The sequence below is a fragment of the Pseudophryne corroboree genome, chromosome 2 (assembly GCF_028390025.1).
Source record: "Pseudophryne corroboree isolate aPseCor3 chromosome 2, aPseCor3.hap2, whole genome shotgun sequence".
In the NCBI taxonomy this organism is placed as follows: domain Eukaryota; kingdom Metazoa; phylum Chordata; class Amphibia; order Anura; family Myobatrachidae; genus Pseudophryne; species Pseudophryne corroboree.
In genome coordinates, this window is record NC_086445.1 from 679,577,080 (window position 1) to 679,591,364 (window position 14,285).

Sequence of the window (14,285 nt, forward strand, 5' to 3'; positions counted from 1 at the left end):
AACTGGCTGTATGCTGCAGCTTTTTTCCTCTACCTCTGCCTCTGGGCAGAAAGGACGCGCCTTTAACCCGCTTGCATTTCTGGGGCCGAAAGGACTGTACCTGATAATACGGTGCTTTCTTTGGCTGTGAGGGAACATGGGGTAAAAATGCTGACTTCCCAGCTGTCGCTGTGGAAACGAGGTCCGAGAGACCATCCCCAAACAACTCCTCACCCTTGTAAGGCAAAACTTCCATGTGCCTTTTAGAATCTGCATCCCCTGTCCACTGCCGAGTCCATAAACCCCTCCTGGCAGAAATGGACATTGCACTTATTTTAGATGCCAGCCGGCAAATATCCCTCTGTGCATCTCTCATGTATAAGACTGCGTCTTTAATATGCTCTATGGTTAGCAATATAGTGTCCCTGTCTAAGGTATCAATATTTTCTGACAGGGAATCTGACCACGCAGCTGCAGCACTGCACATCCATGCTGAAGCAATAGCTGGTCTCAGTATAATACCTGAGTGTGTATAAACAGACTTCAGGATAGCCTCCTGCTTCCGATCAGCAGGCTCCTTTAGGGCGGCCGTGTCCGGAGACGGTAGTGCCACCTTCTTTGACAGGCGTGTGAGCGCTTTATCTACCCTAGGGGATGTCTCCCAACGTGACCTATCCTCTGGCGGGAAAGGGTACGCCATTAGTAACTTTTTAGAAATTACTAGTTTCTTATCGGGGGAAGCCCACGCTTCTTCACACACTTCATTTAATTCATCAGAAGGGGGAAAAACCATGGTAGTTTTTTCTCCCCAAACATAATACCCTTTTTTGTGGTACCTGGGGTAATATCAGAAATGTGCAACACATTTTTCATTGCCGTAATCATGTAACGTGTGGCTCTATTGGAATGTACACTAGTCTCATCATCGTCGACACTGGAGTCAGTATCTGTGTCGACATCTGTGTCTGCCATCTGAGGTAGCGGGCGTTTTAGAGCCCCTGATGGCTTTTGAGACGTCTGGGCAGGCACGGGCTGAGAAGCCGGCTGTCCCACATCTGATATGTCGTCAAACCTTTTATGTAAGGAGTTGACACTGTCGCGTAATTCCTTCCACATATCCATCCACTCAGGTGTCGACCCCGCAGGGGGTGACATCACATTTATCGGCACCTGCTCCGCCTCCACATAATCCTCCTCATCAAACATGTCGACACAGCCGTACCGACCCACCGCACACACACAGGGAATGCTCTGACTGAGGACAGGACCCCACAAAGCCCTTTGGGGAGACAGAGAGAGAGAGTATGCCAGCACACACAAGAGCGCTATATAAAACAGGGATACACACTACACAGTGATTTTACCCCTTATAGCTGCTTATATATCACAGATTGCGCCTAAATTTAGTGCCCCCCCCCCCTCTTTTTTACCCTATGTAGTCTGGAACTGCAGGGGAGAGCCTGGGGAGCGATCCTTCCAGCGGAGCTGTGAGGGAAAATGGCGCCAGTGTGCTGAGGGAGATAGCCCCGCCCCTTTACCGGCGGGCTTCTCCCGCTTTTTTTTTATACAGTTATGGCAGGGGATTTTACACATATATATAGTCTTAAAGGCTATATTATGTGTTAATTTGCCAAGTAAGGTACTTCTATTGCAGCCCAGGGCGCCCCCCCCACAGCGCCCTGCACCCATCAGTGACCGGAGTATGTGGTGTGCCTGGGGAGCAATGGCGCACAGCTGCAGTGCTGTGCGCTACCTTAATGAAGACCGAAGTCTTCTGCCGCCGATTTCCAGGAACGTCTTCTTGCTTCTGGCACTGCTAGGAGGACGGCGGCGCGGCTCCGGGACCGGACGACCGAGGCTGGGCCTGTGTTCGATCCCTCTGGAGCTAATGGTGTCCAGTAGCCTAGAAGCCCAAGCTAGCTGCAAGCAGGTAGGTTCGCTTCTCTCCCCTAGGTCCCTCGTAGCAGTGAGTCTGTTGCCAGCAGATCTCACTGAAAATAAAAAACCTAAATATTACTTTCTTTCTAAGAGCTCAGGAGAGCCCTTAGTGTGCATCCAGCTCGGCCGGGCACAAAATTCTAACTGAGGTCTGGAGGAGGGTCATAGAGGGAGGAGCCAGTGCACACCAGGTAGTCCTAAAGCTTTCTTTAGTTGTGCCCAGTCTCCTGCGGAGCCGCTATTCCCCATGGTCCTTACGGAGTTCCCAGCATCCACTTAGGACGTTAGAGAAATCCTATTTTCTCTTACATCCTAGAGGATGATGGGGTCCATATTAGTATCATGGGGATGTACCAAAGCTCCCAGAATGGGAGGGAGAGCGCGGAGGATCCTGCAATACTGCTTGACCAAACTTGAGGTCATCAGCAGCCAAAGTATCGAACCTGTAAAACTTGGCAAACGTGTTTGACCCAGACCAAGTAGCTGCTCGGCAAAGTTGTACAGCTGAGACACCCCGGGCCGCCGCCCAGAAAGAGCCCACTTTACGAGTAGAGTGGGCCTTTACAGATCTTGGACACAGCAATCCTGCAGTTCTTCTTACTAACAGCCAGCAGAGTGCGTGGGAAAAATACCTTTTGTATTTCTTGTCTAGAGTAACCCCCTCCCGCAGCACCTGGGGATTGTTACCAGCTTGATTAGAGCAGTTTTCCACAATTTATTGCTGCTGTAGAATAAGCCTGCTGGATAGTGAACCTGATCCAGCGTGAGATCGACTGTTTAGAAGAACACCCAATTTTCTTGGGATCATAGAGGACAGAGAGTCACTTTTCCTATGACGAGCCGTCCTCTTCACAAATCTTCAAGGTCCTAACAACATCCAAGGCCTTTGAAGCAATTGAGGAGTCAGTAGCCACTGGCACCACAATAGGTTGGTTGATATGGAAAGCCGATACAACCTTAGGCAGGAACTGTGGACGAGTCTTAAGTGCCGCCCTATCTTCATGGAAGATCAGATAGGGACTTTTACAAGATAAAGCCCCCAATTCCGACACAGGTCGAGCAGAAGCCAAGGCCAACAAAGTGACCGCCTTCCACGTGAGAAACTTGACATCAGCCCCTTGTAGAGGCTCAAACTAAACTGATGGAAAGGAACTGCAACACCACATCAAGATACCAGGGAGCCGTTGGCACCACAAAGGGAGGCTGGATGTGCAGAACCCCTTTCAAAAAGGTCTGAACCTCAGGGAGGACAGCCAATTGTTTTTGGAAGAAGATGGACAAAGCAGAGATCTTGACCTTGATGGAGCACAATCTCAGTCCCATATCCACACCTGCTTGCAGGAAAAGGAGAAAACATCCAAGTTGAAATTCCACAGCAGGAAATTTCTTGGACTCACACCAAGAAAATAAGATTTTACTTACCGGTAAATCTATTTCTCGTAGTCCGTAAGGACCATGGGGATAGACGGGCTCCGCAGGAGACATAGGCACTTAAATTCTTTCTTAAGGTTCTGGTGTGCACTGGCTCCTCCCTCTATGCCCCTCCTCCAGACCTCAGTTAGAGAAACTGTGCCCAGAAGAGCTGACAGTACAAGGAAAGGATTTTGGTAATCCAGGGCAAGATTCATACCAGCCACACCAATCATACCGTATAACATGTGAAAACAACCAGTTAACAGTATGACAAACAACAGAGCATCAGGTCAAACCCTGATGCAACCATAACATAACCCTTATTGAAGCAATAACTATATACAAGCATTGCAGAAGAAGTCCGCACTTGGGACGGGCGCCCAGCATCCACTACGGACTACGAGAAATAGATTTACCGGTAAGTAAAATCTTATTTTCTCTAACGTCCTAGTGGATGCTGGGGACTCCGTAAGGACCATGTAGATTATACCAAAGCTCCCAAACGGGCGGGAGAGTGCGGATGACTCTGCAGCACCGATTGAGCAAACAAGAGGTCCTCCTCAGCCAGGGTATCAAACTTGTAGAACTTTGCAAAAGTGTTTGAACCTGACCAAGTAGCCGCTCGGCAAAGTTGTAATGCCGAGACCCCTCGGGCAGCCGCCCAAGAAGAGCCCACCTTCCTAGTGTAATGGGCCTTAACTGATTTTGGCAGCGGCAATCCAGCCGCAGAATGAGCCTGCTGAATCATGTTACAGATCCAGCGAGCAATAGTTTGCTTTGAAGCAGGAGCACCAAGCTTGTTGGGTGCATACAGGATAAACAACGACTCTGTTTTCCTGACCCTAGCCGTTCTGGCTACATAAACCTTCAAAGCCCTGACCACATCAAGCAACTCGGAATCCTCCAAGTCAGTAGTAGCCACAGGCACCACAATAGGTTGGTTTATATGAAAAGATGAAACCACTTTCGGCAGAAATTGTGGACGGGTCCGCAATTCTGCTCTATCCACATGAAAAACCAGATAGGGGCTCTTATGCGACAAAGCCGCCAACTCTGACACACGCCTAATAACATGACCACCTTCCACGTGAGATATTTCAACTCCACCGTTTTAAAGTGGTTCAAACCAGTGGGATTTCAGGAAACTTAACACCACGTTAAGATCCCAAGGTGCCACTGGAGGCACAAAAGGAGGCTGAATATGCAGCACTCCCTTTACAAACGTCTGAACTTCAGGTAGAGAAGACAACTCCTTTTGAAAGAAAATGGATAGGGCCGAAATCTGGACCTTAATGGAACCCAATTTTAGGCCCAAATTCACTCCGGACTGTAGGAAGTGAAGGAAACGGCCCAGCTGGAAATCCTCCGTAGGAGCATTCCTGGCCTCACACCAAGCAACATATTTTCGCCATATACGGTGATAATGTTGAGCTGTCACGTCCTTCCTAGCCTTTATCAGCGTAGGAATGACCTCATCCGGAATGCCTTTCTCTGCTAGGATCCGGCGTTCAACCGCCATGCCGTCAAACGCAGCCACGGTAAGTCTTGGAACAGAGAGGGTCCCTGTTGCAACAAGTCCTGTCTTAGAGGAAGAGGCCACGGGTCCTCTGTGAGCATTTCTTGCATATCTGGATACCAAGTCCTTCGTGGCCAATCGGGAACAATGAGGATTGTTCTCACTCCTCATTTTCTTATTATCCTCAGCACCTTGGGTATGAGAGGAAGAGGAGGAAATACATAGACCGACTGGAACACCCACGGCGTCACCAGGACGTCCACAGCTATCGCCTGAGGGTCTCTTGACCTGGCGCAATACCTCTGTAGCTTTTTGTTGAGGCGGGATGCCATCATGTCCACCTGTGGCAGTTCCCACCGACTTGTAATCTGTGCGAAGACTTCCTGATGTAGTCCCCACTCTCCCGGGAGGAGGACGTGTCTGCTGAGGAAGTCTGCTTCCCAGTTGTCCACTCCCGGGATGAACACTGCTGACAGTGCGCTTACGTGATTCTCCGCCCAGCGAAGAATTCTGGTGGCTTCCGCCATCGCCACCCTGCTCCTTGTGCCGCCTTGTCGGTTTACACGAGCCACTACGGTGATGTTGTCTGACTGAATCAGTACCGGTTGGTCGCGAAGCAGGGTCTCCGCTTGACGTAGGGCGTTGTACATGGACCTTAGTTCCAGGATGTTCATGTGAAGGCAAGTCTCTTGACTTGACCACAGACCTTGGAAATTTCTTCCCTGTGTGACTGCTCCCAACCTCGGAGGCTTGCGTCCGTGGTCACCAGGACCCAGTCCTGAATGCCGAATCTGCGGCCCTCGAGAAGGTGAGCGCTCTGCAGCCACCACAGGAGTGACACCCTGGCCCTGAGGGATAGGGTGATTAACTGATGCATCTGAAGATGTGATCCGGATCACTTGTCCAGTAAGTCCCATTGAAAGGTCCTCGCATGGAACCTGCCGAAGGGAATGGCCTCGTATGATGCCACCATCTTTCCCAGGACTCGGGTGCAGTGATGTACTGACACCTGTTTTGGTTTTAATAGGTTCCTGACCAGTGTCATGAGTTCCTGAGCTTTCTCTATCGGGAGATAATAAGATTTTACTCACCGGTAAATCTATTTCTCGTAGTCCGTAGTGGATGCTGGGGACTCCGTAAGGACCATGAAGAATGAGCGGCTCCGCAGGAGACTGGGTACAACTAAAGAAAGCTTTAGGACTACCTGGTGTGCACTGGCTCCTCCCACTAAGACCCTCCTCCAGACCTCAGTTAGGATACTGTGCCCGGAAGAGCTGACACAATAAGGAAGGATTTTGAATCCCGGGTAAGACTCATACCAGCCACACCAATCACACTGTATAACTCGTGATACTATACCCAGTTAACAGTATGATAACAACTGAGCCTCTCAACAGATGGCTCAACAATAACCCTTTAGTTAGGCAATAACTATATACAAGTATTGCAGACAATCCGCACTTGGGATAGGCGCCCAGCATCCACTACGGACTACGAGAAATAGATTTACAGGTGAGTAAAATCTTATTTTCTCTAACGTCCTAAGTGGATGCTGGGGACTCCGTAAGGACCATGGGGATTATACCAAAGCTCCCAAACGGGCGGGAGAGTGCGGATGACTCTGCAGCACCGAATGAGCAAACTCTAGGTCCTCCTCAGCCAGGGTATCAAACTTGTAGACTCTTGCAAGAGTGTTTGAACCCGACCAAGTAACAGCTCGGCAAATTTGTAAAGCCGAGACCCCTCGGGCAGCCGCCCAAGAAGAGCCCACTTTCCTCGTGGAATGGGCTTTCACAGATTTAGGGTGCGGCAGTCCAGCCGCAGAATGTGCAAGTTGAATCGTGCTACAGATCCAGCGAGCAATAGTCTGCTTAGAAGCAGGAGCACCCAGCTTGTTGGGTGCATACAGGATAAATAGCGAGTCAGTTTTCCTGACTCCAGCCGTCCTGGAAACATATACTTTTCAGGGCCCTGACTACGTCCAGAAACTTGGAATCCTCCAAGTCCCAAGTAGCCGCAGGCACCACAATAGGTTGGTTCACATGAAAAACTGCTACCACCTTAGGAAGGAATTGGGAACGAGTCCTCAATTCCGCCTTATCCATATAAAATACAGATAAGGGCTTTTGACAAAGCCGCCAATTCTGATACACGCCTGGCCGACGCCAAGGCCCACAGCATGACCACTTTTCACGTGAGGTATTGTAGCTCCACGGATTTAAGTGGCTCAACTCAATGCGACTTCAGGAAATCCAACACTACGTTGAGATCCTACGGTGCCACTGGAGGCACAAACGGGGGCTGACTATGCAGCACTCCCTTAACAAAAGTCTGAACTTCAGGCAGTGATGCCAGTTCTATTTTGGAAGAAAATCGATAGAGCCGAAATCTGGACCTTAATGGAACCCAATTTTAGGCCCATAGTCACCTCTGACTTGTAGGAGGTGCAGAAATCGACCTAGCTGAAATTCCTCCTTTGGGGCCTTACTGGCCTCACAGCACGCAACATATTTCCGCCATATGCGGTGATAATGGTTTGCGTTCACTTCTTTCCTAGCTTTAAATAGCGTAGGGATAACTTCCTCCGGAATGCCCTTTTCTTCAGGATCCGGCGTTCAACCGCCATGCCGTCAAACGCAGCCGCGGTACGTCTTGGAACAGACAGGCCCCCTGCTGCAGCAGGTCCTGTCTGAGCGGCAGAGGCCATGGGTCCTCTGAGATCATTTCTTGGAGTTCTGGGTACCAAGCTCTTCTTGGTCACCCGGAACAATGAGTATAGTTCTTACTCCTCTCCTTATTATTCTCATTACCCTGGGTATGAGAGGCAGAGAAGGGAACACATACACCGACTGGTACACCCACGAGCCCCTAGGATGCATCCAGCTCTGGCCGGGCACAGATACTAACTGAGGTCTGGAGGAGGGGCATAGAGGGAGGAGCCAGTGCACACCAGATATAGTACCTAATCTTTCTTTTAAGAGTGCCCAGTCTCCTGCGGAGCCCGTCTTTACCCCATGGTCCTTACGGAGTACCCAGCATCCACTACGGACTACGAGAAATAGAATTACCGGTGAGTAAATTCTTATTCTTTATGCCTTCTCCAGGCTTAATACATCTGCCCCAATGTTTGAGAACCACTGGCTTAAGTGATGATCATTTAATAAGTTATTTGTATAGCGATTATCAGGGAGATCCCTCCACAGTGGCTGTGTATGAAGCAAGTCCTCCCACAAAGAATGTTGCTAATTAATATGACAGCATAATTGTTTTAGAACACTTTATTTGCATGAAATAGACAGCATTTGTTAGGTCCTTATCTACATTAAAGGTGCATACACACTGGGCGTTTATGCACAGCGATGATCGTGGACATCACTTTTTCCTGTGCCAGCGATGTCCACTGGGGGTGAAGCACTTTACACAGTAGGAGACTGTGGAAAGTGCTTCACGCGGCCAGCGATGATGAGGGAGCGCGCATCAGCATTCATCGCTAGCCCATATACACTGGACGAGTTTGCGCACAAAGTAGCTCAAAACACCAAAAGTGAACTACTTTGAACTCAAAATCTAATTTAGCAGTGAGTCTGTTGCCAGCAGATCTCACTGAAAATAAAAAATCTAACAAATACTTTTTCTAGGAAGCTCAGGAGAGCGCCTAGGGTGCATCCAGCTCTGGCCGGGCACAGATACTAACTGAGGTCTGGAGGAGGGGCATAGAGGGAGGAGCCAGTGCACACCAGCTATAGTACCTAATCTTTCTTTTAAGAGTGCCCAGTCTCCTGCGGAGCCCGTCTATACCCCATGGTCCTTACGGAGTACCCAGCATCCACTAGGACGTCAGAGAAAAGTGATAAAGCGGTGATAACACACCAGCCAATCACCTCCTAACTGTCAATTTACATATTGGAGCTGATTGGCTGGTGCATTATCACTTTGCACTTATCACTGCTTTATCACTTCTTTATGCCTTCTCCAGGCTCAATACATCTGCCCCTGTGTGCCTAAAGGTGCATACACACGGCGAGATCCTTGCTATGCCCAATGTTGACTATGCGATTTCCCTTGGACTCCCCCAGAACCCAGATAGCACAGATTTTGACTAACTGTGCTTGAAATTTTGTCTATGTACGATTTTGACTGAAGTGCCAATTTTGACTATACTTTGTACTACACAGTACACTAGATAGTCAAGATTGACTTGCCTGCACAGTCTATCTAGCCTTACGATACCGACCCCACGGGAGCCGCATTGGGATCAAACCATTATCGCAAGCTGCCTAATACATTTAGATGTGCACTAACTTTCTTTAAGATTTTGACTACCGTATTTTTCGGACCATAAGACGCACTTTTTCTCCCCAAAAATGTGGGGGGAAAAGTACATGCGTCTTATGGTCCGAATAGAGCAATAAAGACCTTATGGAGCGCTCTCAATGCGCTGGGTGGGAGCGCACTGGGTGGGAGAGGCAGCAGTTATCGGGTGCGGGTAGCGGCGGGTCCTGTCTGCTGCTGCTGCTTTGCCGTCATCTCAGAGCCCGTCATCTGAGAGCGCCGGCATCACGTGACTCCTCCGCTCCCTCCCCTCACCTCCTCCGATTCCTTCCTGCTTTGGGCAGCGTAAACTGACAGGCTGTGACAGGCAATAAAGTGAGTCCCCCCGCTCTCCCCCCCTCACCTCTTCCTTTCTCAGAGCCTGTAAAGCTGATGTCTGTGTCTACAGTATAGATTGTAAGCTTGCAGCAGGGCCCTCTTACCTCCAAGTCTGTCTGTTGTTACCCAATTTGTTTTATCTCGGTTTACAATTGTAAAGCGCAAAGGAATTTGCTGCGCTATATAAGACAATGTAACAGAATCTATTTGGTTCAGAATATTTTTTTTTCCTGTTTTTCTCCTCTAAAAACTAGGTGCGTCTTATGGTCAGGTGCGTCTTATGGTCCGAAAAATACGGTATATAGGGATGCTGTGGGTTGGTGGACCAGGACCAATTAAAATTATTTATGGTCAATATAATAGGATTTTAAATACCTACCGGTAATTCCTTTTCTCTTAGTCCGTAGAGGATGCTGGAGACTCCAAAAGGACCATGGGGCATAGACGGGATCCGCAGGAGACATGGGCACCTTAAGACTTTAAATGGGTGTGAACTGGCTGCTCCCTCTATGCCCCTCCACCAGACCTCAGTTATAGGAACTGTGCCCAGAGGAGACGGACATTTCGAGGAAAAGGATTTTGTTAAACTAAGGGTGAGATACATACCAGCTTACACCACAACACACCGTACAACATGGCATTTCACGAACACCAGTTAACAGCGTGAACCAACGAGATCAGCAACAGGCTGACACTTACCAAAACACAACCTTTGTGTAACATAAGCAATAACTATTTACAATTACTGCAGATAGAGTCCGCACTGGGACGGGCGCCCAGCATCCACTACGTACTAAGAGAAAGGATTTTAATACCTACCGGTAAATCCTATTTTCTCATACGTCCTAGAGGATGCTGGGGACTCCAAAAAGGACCATGGGGTTTATACCAAAGCTCCAAACCGGGCGGGAAAGTGCGGATGACTCTGCAGCACCGATTGAGCAAACAGGAGGTCCTCATCAGCCAGGGTATCAAACTTGTAGAACTTTGCAAAAGTGTTTGACCCCGACCAAGTAGCTGCTCGGCAAAGATGTAAAGCCGAGACACCTCGGGCAGCCGCCCAAGACGAGCCCACCTTCCTAGTGGAATGGGCTTTCACAGATTTCGGTAACGGCAAACCAGCCGTAGAATGAGCCTGCTGAATCGTATTACAGATCCAGCGTGCAATAGTCTGCTTAGAAGCAGGAGCGCCAACCTTGTTGGCCGCGTACAGGACAAACAGCGCCTCTATCTTCCTAACCCAAGCCGTTCTGGCTACAGAAATTTTCAAAGCTCTGACCACATCAAGAGACTTGGAATCAGCCAAGGCTTCAGTAGCCACAGGCACCACAATAGGTTGGTTCATGTGAAACGAAGAAACCACCTTTGGTAAAAATTTAAACAGGTTCTCAACTCTGCTCTATCCTCATGGAAAATTAGATAGGGGCTTTTGTGAGACAAAGCCGCCAATTCGGACACCCGCCTTGCGGACGCCAAGGCCAATAGCATGACCACCTTCCAAGTGAGAAATTTCAACTCTACCGTTTGTAAAGGTTCAAACCAATGTGACGTAAGGAACTGTAACACCACATTAAGGTCCCACGGTGCCATAGGGGGCACAAACGGAGGTTGGATGTGTAGCATGCCTTTCACAAAAGTCTGCACTTCTGGAAGTGAGGCTAATTCCTTTTGAAAGAAAATTGATAAGGCCGACAACTGCACTTTAATGGAGCCTAACTTCAGGCCCGCATCCACACCTGCTTGCAAAAAATGGAGAAAAACGCCCCAGCTGAAATTCTTCTGTAGGAGCCTTCTTGGATTCACACCAAGACACATATTTTCTCCAAATACGGTGATAATGCTTCGCCGTTACCTCCTTTCTAGCTTTGAGTAGAGTAGGGATAACTTCCCCGGGAATACCCTTCCTAGCTAGGATTTGGCGTTCAACCGCCATGCCGTCAAACGCAACCGCAGTAAGTCCTGGAACACACACGGCCCTTGCTGTAACAGATCCTCTCTGAGAGGAAGAGGCCAGGGATCTCCTGTGAGTAATTCCTGAAGATCCGGATACCAGGCCCTCCGTGGCCAATCTGGAACAACGAGTATCGTCCGAACGCTTGTTCTTCTTATGATCCTTAATACCTTTGGGATGAGTGGAAGCGGAGGGAACACATAGACCGACTGAAACACCCACGGTGTCACTAGTGCGTCCACTGCTATTGCTTGAGGGTCCCTCGACCTGGAACAATATGTCCAAAGCTTCTTGTTGAGACGAGACGCCATCATGTCTACTTGAGGAAGTCCCCAACGACTTGTCACTTCTGCAAAGACCTCTTGATGAAGACCCCACTCTCCTGGATGGAGATCGTGTCTGCTGAGGAAGTCTGCTTCCCAGTTGTCCACTCCTGGAATGAAGACCGCTGACAAAGCGCTTACATGTTTTTCCCCCAGCGAAGAATCTTGGTGGCCTCTGCCATCGCCGCTCTGCTCTTCGTTCCGCCCTGGCGGTTTATGTGCGCCACGGCTGTGATGTTGTCCGACTGAATCAGGACGGGCAGGTCGCGAAGAAGATGTTCCGCCTGCCGCAGGCCGTTGTAGATGGCCCTTAACTCCAGCACGTTTATGTGCAGACAAGCTTCCTGGCTTGACCATTTTCCCTGGAAATATTGCCCCTTTGTGACTGCTCCCCAACCTTGGAGACTCGCATCCGTGGTCATTAGGATCCAATCCTGGATCACGAACCTGCGTCCCTCTAGGAGGTGAGAGCTGTGCAGCCACCACAGGAGCGAGATTCTGGTCTTGGAGGACAGGATTATTTTCCGGTGCATCTGCAGATGGGACCCGGACCACTTGTCCAGCAGGTCCCACTGAAAAGTTCTTGCATGGAGCCTGCCAAACGGTATGGCCTCGTAGGCCGACACCATTTTTCCCAGCACTCGAGTGCAGTGATGAATCGTCACTCTTGGCGGTTTCAGAAGTTCCTTGGCCATGTTCTGGATTTCCTGAGCTTTTTCTAACGGGAGAAAGATCCTCTGCAGGTCGGTGTCCAGAATCATGCCCAAAAACGATAGCCGAGTTGTCGGAATCAACTGCGACTTTTGTAAATTTAGGAGCCAGCCATGCTGTTGCAGCACCTGCAGGGAGAGCGCAACGCTTTTCAGTAACTGCTCCTGTGATCTCGCCTTTATCAGGAGATCGTCCAAGTACGGGATAATTGTGACCCCTTGCCTGCGCAGGAGCACCATAATTTCTGCCATTACCTTAGTGAAAATCCTCGGGGCCGTGGAAAGACCAAACGGCAACGTCTGAAATTGGTAGTGACAATCCTGAACAGCGAACCTCAGGTACGCCCGATGAGGAGGATATATGGGGACATGTTGGTACGCATCCTTTATGTCGACCGACACCATAAAATCCTCCCCTTCCAGACTGGAGATCACTGCTCGGAGAGATTCCATCTTGAATTTTTTTAAATAAAAGGTTGAGGGATTTTACGTTCAGAATCGGCCTGACCGAGCCATCCGGCTTCGGGACTACAAACAGGGTTGAATAAAACCCGTCTCCCCGATGTGACGGGGGTACTGTGACAATGACTTGCTGTTGACACAGCTTTTGTATTGCAGCACATACTACCTCTCTCTATCACAGCGGAGCCCCAGCGTCATGCGGTGGACTTGGTTGAAGCCGGGGAGGACTTCTTTTCCTGGGAGCTTGCCCCAGCCGGGGATCTTTTATCTCTTCCCTTACCTCTGGCCGCGAGGAAGGAAGAACCATGTCCTTTCCTGAACTTATGCGACCAAAAGGCCTGCAACTGGTATTGAGGTGTTTTCTTTTGCTGTGGAGGGACAAAAGGCAAAAAGGAAGACTTACCCGCGGTAGCTGTGGAAACCAGGTCCGCGAGGCCCTCATCAAACAAAACTTCACCTTTGTAGGGCAGAGCCTCCATAGCCTTCTTAGAGTCAGCATCACCATTCCATTGATGAGTCCACAACGCCCTCCTAGCCGAGATTGCCATGGCATAGGCCCTTGATCCCAAGAGGCCAATATCCCTCGCAGCCTCCCTTAGATAAACCGCTGCGTCCCTGATGTGACCCAGGGTCAAAACTACGCTGTCCCTATCCAGGGTGTCTATGTCAGATAACAAGTTATCTGCTCACTTTTCAATAGCGCTACTCACCCATGCCGATGCCACGGCGGGCCTGAGTAGCGTACCGGTAGTAACATAAATAGATTTAAAGGTAGTTTCCTGTTTACGATCCGCAGGATCCTTAAGGGCTGCTGTGTCAGGGGACACCTTAGGGAGTTTTTTCCAAGGTGCAAATAACAAAATTTGCAGCATTTGTATCTTGAAAAAAACTCCCTGTGCTTTGTTGAAACGTCTGTACCTGTTATGCACTTTGCGCTTTGAGATTAAATTTTGAATACACTACTTTCTATTTGAAATCCGGAGAGTGCCGCCTCGTTCCTGTGTGTGCATGTGTCACATATATAAGCAGGTAAGCAGACCTGACCCCTTTTTCTTATTCTTACTCTTTTTTTTTTTTTTCTCTTTCTCTCTCTCCGTCTGTCTGTCTCTTTCTCTTTCCAATATTAAACATACAGGTATGTGATTATACAGGTTAAAGCAGTGGACAGTCCTCTGGGTTTTTTTTTAACCTGTATCACCACATACCTGTATGTTTCATATTGTATGCACTATATGTAATTTTACCTTCACATGACATATAATAAATAATTTTACACTGTGAGCATCTGCCATTACATGTGTCTGCTGGCCTTGCTAAAGATAACAATATTGGGTGGAAGAGAG

At 49.0% G+C, this 14,285-nt stretch overlaps 1 protein-coding gene across 2 annotated transcripts in view; it reads right to left on the reverse strand.

Annotated features, from left to right (window-relative positions):
- RAB29 (RAB29, member RAS oncogene family) overlaps nucleotides 1-14,285 on the reverse strand; it is a 106,867-nt gene that overhangs the window by 91,385 nt on the left and 1,197 nt on the right. The gene's annotated exons all lie outside the window — the stretch shown is intronic.